Raw genomic sequence first — 10,604 nt, 5'->3', positions numbered from 1 at the left:
CAAAGTGGTAGGGAATTAACAATGGTGGTTGTATTACATATTGATATCTTCAAAGTGGCTTCTCATGAAAACAGATATAGACATGCAATACTGGTCCTCACATTTTAGAGGATGTTTTATAGAGCACAGGCATGTGAGTACAGTGTGGGTTAAGGCTATGATAAACCAATGAGATTGTAAGTATAGCCTCTTAGGTAATACTGATTCACCGGAGAAGCAAGTCCACAGCAAGAGTAGTACATGGAAAGAACAAAGAACTTTTCAGGAACGGATAAGTGCAAGGTTCTTAACCACACACTAGGGTGACCAATGTCTATCTAGACTTTACTAGACCAGGAAGTACCACTTATCTTAGTGCAGGTCATTTTGTTTTTATCTTGTGGCCTGGCCTCCAACAGATGTGCCTCAGACCAAAGTTGTAATGAACTTTCATCTTTGGACTGACTCCCTGGCAGACCCAGCCCTATCTCACTGCCTATAGTAGCTCTACCTAACTTAGCTGTCTATAGTATTTTTACCTTCCTATTTAAAAATATTTACACATCTACATAGAGAACTAAAGAATTACACAAAAACACAAAACCGTAATATTCACTTAGAGGAAACCATCATTAATATTTTAGTGTATTTCCTTTTCTTTTTTTCTTAATAATTTTTATTTTAATAGCACAGCATAAGTCTTTACACAACAGTTAGCTTTTATTTATTGTGAACATTTTCCAGGTCATTAAACACTCTTCAAAGGCCATGTTTTATTGTTCTAGTGAGTTATCCATCATACGACTATGCTTTGGTTTATTGAACTATTACCTCACTGACGGTGATCTACTTGTGCTGCATTGGTTAGTTTGTTAGTTTGTTTGTACATGGAGTACTTCAACATACATTTGTACACAATTATTTGAACAACAATGGTTTGTACATACATTATTTACACTTCTGCTTCCTAAGGCCATGTAGGCCTTGACATTAAAAGTGGTTTTTTGACGGGTGTTGGTCACTGAAATGCAAGAGGAATGCAAGAGGGATTGATGTGTGATTTCCAGATGGACACCTGCCTATAAGGCAGGGTGAAAATCAGTTTTTTTCTCCTGCTATGACAACCAAGGACATTCCAGATGCTGTAAGTTTTATTTTGCCTGAATATCTGAGGAAGAAGTGCAGCCAAGAAAGCCCCAATTAACCCCCATACTCGAGATAACTCATGAGAAATAAACCTCATTTTTAAAATACACTGACATATGAAGATCTTTCTTATGCAGTTCTTTGAAAAAAATTAAATGTCATGCTCTAAGACATTCATTGTAGACAATGCACTGTCTCCTCTCCTACACATCAAAATGGTCCTTGTTATGGCTTGTGTCTAGATGTCCCGCCAAAACTTCATGCAGTCATAGGTGGGGCTTCTTCAGAGGTGGTTGAGTCTAGAGTGTGTGATTAGTTCGTGCAAGGCTAGGACTAAGGGTGCTAGGATTAAGGGTGGGTGATTACTAAATCAGTCCACTGATTGGTTTGGCCCACCTGTAGCCTGGATAAAATACAAGGGACAGAAAGAAGCTTGTCTTTTCCTTCTCTAGTTGCTTTTACTACCTTCAGACCACCACAAACTGTTTTCTGTGAAGCCACCTTACCTCGGGTCCTGCTGATTATAGACTGAAACCTCTACAGACTGTGAGCTAAATAACATTTCTTCCCTTAACTTGTAGGTATTGGATATTTTGTCTCAGCAATGAGAAACAATAAGACAGTCCTAATAATGTTCTAGCCAACTGAGAACTGAGAGCACGGGTCAGAGATATCCTACTCATTATGTTGCCGCAGAAATTGTTTCTGGTAACCAGCCCTTAGCCTATCATAGTGCAGCATTTCCACAGACAGAGGATTTGATTCAAGGTTGAATGCATGACTTAGGTGAGGTTCATAAAACATGGTGAGATGTTTGTTGGATGCACCTGAAAAAGCATATTCTTTTCTAATGAGGATGCCAGAAACCAGACACTGGCATTCCTGGATGTAGGTCCTAAGGCTGCCACACCCCTGAGTTTGCCATAGCTGGCCAGAGGAGGACAGCATTGTGTGGCAGGACTCTGAGCTACTGCTGCACAGTTTTTGTCAGGCTGCACTCATCACTGCTCTCACCCAGAGGTGGTGAACCTATGGCACACGTGTGCAGCAGGCTGTTTATTATCGTTGAAAGTTCTACAAGGTTCACTATCACTGCCCTAACCTCTAGACTTGTTCGGTTACATGACCGAGCTTTCAGTTACTTGCAGTCTAACAGATGCTAACATTTTTTTAAGGCATTGCTTGGGATTTGGCCTTTCCTGACCACTCCTTTCCCTTCTCAACCCCCACGCCCAGCCCAAGGTATTCATAAGAGAGCAGGTCACCCTGCCTTCCACCGCTCCCATGCCTTCCCCTCCTTACTTTGCATCTGTTCTTTAATTTGTTGCATGTTTTCAGCAAACCTCCAACCCCAGCAACCTGTAATGAAGAGGCTTTAGACCAACCATCATATTAGCTGTATCTATGCATAGCTAATGAGCCTTGCGTACAGCCCAGCGCTTCCTTCCATGGGGAATCCTGAGAAGATGCCCAAACCTTTCCCCAAAAGATCGTTCTTTGAGCACTTCTTGGCTTACTTGACAAATTCAAAGTCAGAAGCATGTCTGAGGTAGAGTGGAGAGAGCACCACTAACAGTTTTATTCCCAGAATGCAGGGAATTTCAACAGAAAGAAGTGTAGGACACGGTGTCTTCTTCCAAGTCTACTAAGGCATGCTCTACTCTTTTCCACCCCTGTCTGTGCCTTGGAGACTAATCTCTGCAGACTACCACTAGGCTGTACTGCCTCTGGCTCATAGATTGGTTTGGCCTTTTGGAGGCAGCAGCGGGAGAATAGAAAGAGAACCTATGATGTAGGAAGATTATCTTCTCAATTCTGGCAAGATTGGTTTTCCCTTAGGAATACAGTTCCTGCCAAGTGCCCTTTGTCCACAGCTCCACCTCACTGAGTTCTGGGATGACTTTTTTTCTCTTTACTTTTTTAGGCCAGGATTGGTAATGGCTCCCTGCTATTTCTAGCCCCTGCATGCTTTGTCAGCTCTTATGTATTCCCCCTAACCTTCTGTGCATGCCTCCTTAAATAGAACAATTAAATTCTTTCAGCTAAAACCTTTGAATGTGTGTGTGTTCTCTGCCAGGATCCTGAAACTTATAATAATTGACCTTTTTTTGGTGTGTGTATTCTCTGTGTACCAGGCATCAGTGCTATTTATTGCTTAATGTAACCTTTCCATGATTGCAATTTACTAATGTAAAGTAATCTGTCTCTAAAAAGTGACCTTACTAGACCCGTAGCAAATACTAAAACTGGTTTGGGACCCTATCTTTCTGATTCCAATGTTTCAGACGATGTGTTATTTTAAAATGGCATAAAATAGGTCAAGTTATACATATTGTACATATGTAGGGGTACATCATGAAGCATTAATATACGTGTCCAATGTGTACTGATCAGATTGGGGTAATTGGCATAGCTGCCCTTCAAAAGTTTACAGAGTCTTTTTTGGGAACATTCAAAATCCTTTCCTTTAGCTATTTTTAAATATACAATTAATTATGGCCAACCATAGTTATCCTACTGTGCTATAGAACATTAGAAATCATTGCTCCACTTGACCTCTAATTTTTCACCACTCCCCAGTAGGCACTGGTGTCCAAGTAGATACTTTGGAGCAGTAATCACAAGTAGGTATCTTTCGGACAGGAACTACCCATCAGATGACTTTAGTTTGAGTTCCTCCAGGTTTAAAAATTAAATAATTTCATAGAAATATAGATTTCTGCCTTTTATGGATGAACCAGAATATCTGGAAACAACAGAATGACAGGTTTGATTGGAAACGATTGTCCTGATCCAAATAGGAGCTTCATTCTCTGGAGGGTGTGTGAGAACTCTACCTCTCACCACCGCCTATTATCCCCCAACTGAATCAGTTTGCTCATGCGTATTACCTGTCCTGGCCCTAGACACATTAGGCTTATGCATCCTGGCCTTGAATCTCAATTTTTCATAGTGTGTTAGCCAGACAAGAATGCATCACTACAATGTTAGTTTCACAAGGATAGGAATTGCTTCAGGTTTTCTTAACAGTATCTGCAGCACTTAGAACAGTAGCTGAAGGATGACAGGCCTGTCACACATATTTGTGAATGAAGAAATGTTTTCTTTGTCCAGGTGTGTCCAGGCTGATGGTTTGTTGAAAATGCTGGGTCTGCAATCCAGTAGGAATCTCTAAAAGTGCCTCTGATTTAGAAATATTTGTAGAGCCATCTTGTACTGAATCTTTCTTTTTCTAACTCCATATCATAGAAATTCCAGCTCTTCTTCTGTACTGAACTTGGATTAAGGGACAGATATCTTGATTGTGTCAGACCAAACTCCTCCATCTGTCCATTTTCTGCCCAGTAGAACATTCTACCCCATCACTCCAAGGCCCACAGGTATAAGCCTGTCAGGTCTCTGGATCACGGTTCACTGTCAGTGTATGTTAAGGGCTCTTTCCACCCTACCTTTTAAAATGAGAATCTACCTTCTTATATCTCTGATGTTTGGGGCAAGTTCTAGAGAGAGAAAAAAGATCTGTACCCACACGAAGATATTATCTGTAACTAGGCTTGAAAATCATTGGAATGCTGCATTAGTGGAGACGGGACAGGCTGAATTCAGAAACAGAAAAAGATCTTTGGAGACTTTCTGTTCCTCTGCTTGGATTCATGTGGAGCCTAGCAGAGGAACATTTCAGCCTGGCTGCCCTGTGACTCCATTCCCGAGGAGTCAGGAACATTGACATGGTAGATCTTTCTCTTGCCAATACAGGGTGAGGTACACAAAATATTTTCCTTGACCTCAAGTGGGAAGTGTTGTTCAGTCGTCACTCTCAGCTGGTAGAAAGAGGTTCTTTTCTGATACAGTGCAACATTCTGTCCACAACACAGAGGCTCACTTGGGAAGAAGTGAGCTTCTAGCCAGTCTTGTTTCCCAGAGCGACATATTAAGAAACGGGGTTGGAGTTGGGGGGCAAATGGCAATTCTCCAGGAGTACAGACTCTATACTAGGCACAGACCCTTCTCAATATCTGCTTTCTATTTCTGACTTGTTTTGTGAATATGAACAAGCAGATCTCCAAGGCTTCCCAGATCTTATAACTGGTAAATAGTGGCCAGCATTTGAATCCAGGATCCCAAAATTCCCTGGTGACACTACTGTGTTGCAGAAAAAAGGTGGAAGGCCACCTTCTGGGAAGGGGAGCAATGTGCATGATCAGGACAAAGGTGAGAAGAACAGGACATGGCTGGGAAGAAGAAGCTCACTGTTCTGCAAATGAGGAGATTCAACTAGAAACCAGACAAACCAGATTGTAAATAGTACCTAGGGGTACCTATCCTGGCAAAAGGGGTCAGCTATTTTTCTCACAGCTTCTATCATATTTTTAGAAATGTGGGGAACAGACACATACACTTTCCTTGTTGAGTATGGGAATAAGGAAGCTGAAAATGTTTACGATCTAGACCATGAATAAGGAGCCCGCATTCACTTAACTTTTTCACCACTTAATCCTTAAATCTTCCCTTGCCCGCCCACACTCCGCAGCCAGGGCCAAGGGAGCCTTGGCTCCTCTTACACAGAAACTGTAGCTGCTTCTGTGGTGAGCCACACTTCCCAGGGGCCTGGCTCCTGGTGCGGGTTAGAGACGTCATCTTCGGCAGGAGTTTCAGACAGAGAAATCCCCAAGGGCTTTGCAATCAAAATATCTCTTCCTGTCATTGCCTTGCCTGCCAGAAAATGTCTGTCCCTCGAGTTTCATATGTGACTGATCTCTTAGCTTGCCTCCAAGTTTGACACCATTTTTTTCTCATCTCCCCCCGCTCTTACCCCATTTCATTAAAGTCCAGCCCAAACATGGTAAACTTCAGAGCATGTCAGTAATATACACTCCCAAAGTAAGAAAAGTCACCCGGGGCCCAAGAATACCTCTCTCTGATATATTTTTTATTAACACATATTAGTTATACATATTGATGGGTTTCAGTGTGATATTTCTATGTGTGCATATAATGTGCATAGGTCAAATTCAACTTCCTTTTTTCTTCTTCCCCTCTTTCCCATTCCTAAGTAATCACAATTCTACTTTCAGGTCCCTTCCATATACAGGAGGGAGATGTGGCCCTTGTCTCTCTGTCTTTACCTAATTTAACTTAACATTCTCCAGTTTCACTCATTTTGCTGTGAATGACAGGAGCTTGTTCTCCTCTATGGTTGAATAGTACTCCATTGTACATGTATATGCACCACATTTCCTTTATTCATTCATCTATTCCTGGACACTTAGCTTGATTCCATATCTTAGTGCTATAAATAATGCTGCAATTAGCATGGATATGCAGGTACCTATTTGCCATGTGGCTTCCTTTCCTCTGGATATATGCCCAGAAGTGGAGTAGCTGGATCATATGATAAATCTGTTTTTAGTTTTATAAGGAATCACCACACTGTCCTCTACAGCGGTTACACTAATTCATACTCCTGCCTGCATTGTGTAAGGTCCTACCACCTTCTCTGCATTTGTTATTTTTGTTTTATTGACAATCCCCTTGCTTCTGTTTCAAGGGCTTCAGACTTTGAAGATATCAATACGTAATACAACATCCACTGTTAATTTCCTACCACTTTGTCTGTAACTCTATATTTGTTGTATTGTTCTTATGCTCTTTTGTAAATGGATGTCTGTTTGTTCATACGGTTTCCTTCTTTGATTTTTAAAATAAATTAAAAGAAACAAAAAAATTAAAGACTTCAGATGCTTTTATAGGTTCTATTTTAGATTGTGAGCTTACGTGTCATTATTCTGAAACTGGGACTGAAAGAGTTCAAAACCCATCTCCTCACAAAAGCTTTCTATGGATGTGGAGGTACTTGGGGAACTGATGGCACAGCATTCCCAATCTTCTTTCCTGATTTTTTCTTTTCTAGGCAAAGCTGTAGGAGGCCCATCTGGCAGGGCAAATGGGAGTCATAATCTGAGTTCATGGAAGGAGCCCAGTCATTTCCCAGGATCACTTTCCTTACTGAAAAGGTGGATAGAGGAGAATTACCATGCATCTCATTACATCAATATTTTATTTCCTCTCTGCTCCTGGCTACCCTCCCAGCTTTGATCTCTTTGCCTCAGGGGTAGAGCTAGACAGGTGACTTTCACAATGCAAATCAGGGTCAGTGGCTCTCTGTGCAGACTTTGATCTCCCAGCTAAGGGAGAATGCCATGGTAGGGAATGCCCTGGACCCCAGTCACAAAATGCTCACCATTGATTCTCTGTGACCTTGGACAAGGTGGAGTCTTGGGGAGGGCCTTCCATTTCACTGGGCCTGTAGCAGCTCTCATTATATTATCTGAGATCTGGTAATATACACCATGGGAGCATTGCAGGGGCTGGGGAACAAAGGCACTAAGCTTAAAAGATTTTAGACGTTTACTTGGTTTTGTGCAAATATACCTTAAGTTTCTAAGTTTAAAGCAAGGCCAAGTCATTGAGAAATAATAGACTCCTCCTTGTTGTACTAGGAGCTACTTATATTGAATCTGAGGGAAAGGATGCCTGTTCTAAATATTTCTATTTCTTGTACCCTTTTTGTGCTATCTGTTGGTGAGGATTAACCTTGGTGTGGGGAGCAAAGAAGGACATGACATAAAGGAACTGGGAATTCTTTCCGATGAGCAGTATAAGCTCACCAGAAAAGGGAAGCAGATGCAATTCCCAACCATTTCAAAACTGGGATTTCTAGAGAAGAAAATAGAAGTGGAGGAGAGACAAGGAGAAACATGAGTGTTCCCATTTTTCAAGACCAATAGTTAATGATGAATGCTTGGGTGATGGAGATTGAATGCTATTCTCATTCACGTTTGTGATTCAAAGAATACATAATTTCATAGGCTGTGTTCACTAACTTAAATAAATTTAGACTTATGAGCAAAACTTCTTCCTTTGTTCCTGTGTTTCTCATTACATTACAGAAGCATGAAAAAGTTGTGAGTGAAAGTATTTATCTACAAGATGTCTTCTGGAACCTCTATCCTAGACTATCACTAGATATCTGTTTCAATTTTTTTCCAGTTTAATTTTAGTTAGTTTGTTTGTATTATAAGGAAAAGCAATCCCCTAAAGTTGTTTCAGATAAAGGAATGAAATTTTGAAGAGAGAGCTCTGTTGAGTACAGCAATCTCTCTGTCTTGGGAAACAATATCCCCCTTTTAGATTGTTTCCCTCTATCCATCTGCTCCCTTCTCTCTAGGCCTGTTCTGATTATCTATGGCTACACAATAAACTATTCCAAAGTGTAGTAGCTGAAAATAATAGTGATTACTAATTTTCATGCTTCTGTGGGTTGACTATACTCTAAACTCACTTAAGGTCTTTCATGTAGTTGCAGTCAGATAGCAGCGGGAGCTCGAGTGGTCTTAGGAGTCAATTGGGATAGGTTTGTAAGACGGTTTGCCTCATAGCCAGCATTCAGTGCTGGCTGCTGGCTGAGACATCAGCTACTGCTCCTGACTAGAGAGTCTGTGCCCCTCCACCGGACTTGGATTTCTCTTGGTATGGCAGCTGAGTTCTAAAAGAGAACCTTGCAAGAGACCCTGTAGAAGTTCCAAAGCTCCTTGTAACCCATTCTGAAAGACTATATTATCACTTCCACTACACTCAACTGGCCACAGCATCAGCCTAGATTGAAGGCTACCAAAGTACACTGGTATATTGGGAGAACCATCTTTGGAGACCAGGTACCATAGGACCATTCCATGACCCACCCTTAGTTTCTGCTCCTGAATAACTTTAATTTCCTTATAATCCTTCATGACTGTTGTGCATGGCCTCTCAAAACATTTTTCTGATACCCACCCTTCCAGTCCCTACCTATATAGCCTTCTTTATCTACTTTACAAATTTTAAATTCTTGACAAAGGGCTCAGTTTGATTCAAAGTTTCACTGGGCAGCCAGTGGGTTCCTCGTGAATACCTATCAGTACCGGCCAGATCTGGGTGGAGTGAAATAGTACTAATAATACTAAATAAGGCCACCTGGGTCTTCCCTCTCATTAGAGACATGGGTGGAACAGTCCCTGCAGGAGACATGTCAGATACAAATTATTTCAGCTTTGATCTTGCCCATAGGCTTTGACACTGACTGAGCTAGTGCAACTGTAAAGGGACTGTGAGTCCAGCAAGGTCAATTTTGGCTCCTCAGAATTATCATTTCTGATATTAAGTTTGTAGCTTTTAAAGCTTGCTTCATAATTCTATAATTATAGTCTTTAGGCATTTAACCTTAGCCTTGTTCATGACTCAAAGAATACACATATATGTCTCAGTACTTGAAAAGAGCATGTCTCATGAATTCCAGACCTTGCATTTTAGAGATGAGGAAGCAGAGGCTTTAGAAGTGGGTTAATTAGGGGCTGCAGATTTAGCTCAGCAGCACAGTGCCTGCCTAGAAAATGCAACGTCGTGAGTTCGATTCCCGGTACTGGAAAAAAAAAACACACACACAAAAATGTGGGTTAATTAAAAATACCATAAGTACCCAAAGACAGAGACAGACCAAAATCATTTCCCAGGACTCCAAAACATTTCCCAGGACTCTTCACTTCATCTCAGGCAATTTAGGGCCAGTGCAAGTTGACACCGGGAACACAAGATCACAGGTACATCCATGATGGCTCTATAAAACCCCATTCAGACCAAAAAGACCCCTCCATATTCTCAGTTTAGCAACCAGATTTCTACCACTTGGTTGGCTGCTGGCATCTGCATCCAACTGAGCCCCCATCTGAGCTTGTGTGAAGGATTTTCTCACCACTCCTCCACCCATCCCAGAGACTAGGGTTGCCTCAGAATCTTGCCTTTCTCTTCTTTCTTGCTTCTCAAAGGAGACGAGGTCAGCATCTCCATACATCTCTTTAAAGCCATTTTCACAGGCTGCTGTATGTCCTCAGGGGAGCTTGATAATATTCTGAGCTCAGCAACTTCAGCCTGTATAATGGAATATTTACTTATAAGGAATTTCTCAACCCTATTTCCAATCTGAGCTGGAGAATTAGGCAAAATGCCTTGCGTTTATCCTGGGACTCATGAAATGGATTCTGCAGAATGATATTGGTTAAAAAATAGTTCTCCATATGGAGCATGAAAAAGTGCTGAAGAACCACCTTCCAGAAGGTTTTTAAGATAAAAACAATGCTGTGGCTTAACAGACAGCTGGGTGACAGGAGGAGCAAAATTTCTGAAGGTTCTGTCCAGATACACTTCTAAGGATGTTGTTGTCTTTTTCTTAAACATAGTAAAGAAAAACACATGGTTTCCCAAATTGGGCTTTTTGTTCAAATCCATGAAGCAGGAGCTGTGTCACTAAAGTTAATCAGCTTCAGGTTCTACTGTTTTTTAATCAAAAACTCACCTGGTCTTGCTTCTCTTCCTCTACTTTCCTTTGAAAAGGTTTATTCTCATTATGACACCCCTCCCCAAGTAGAGTACCATTCATTCCCTTA

This window comes from Chinchilla lanigera, unplaced genomic scaffold (assembly GCF_000276665.1).
Source record: "Chinchilla lanigera isolate Chin_1 unplaced genomic scaffold, ChiLan1.0 scaffold00007, whole genome shotgun sequence".
Taxonomy (NCBI): domain Eukaryota; kingdom Metazoa; phylum Chordata; class Mammalia; order Rodentia; family Chinchillidae; genus Chinchilla; species Chinchilla lanigera.
This window is presented reverse-complemented; position numbering follows the sequence as displayed.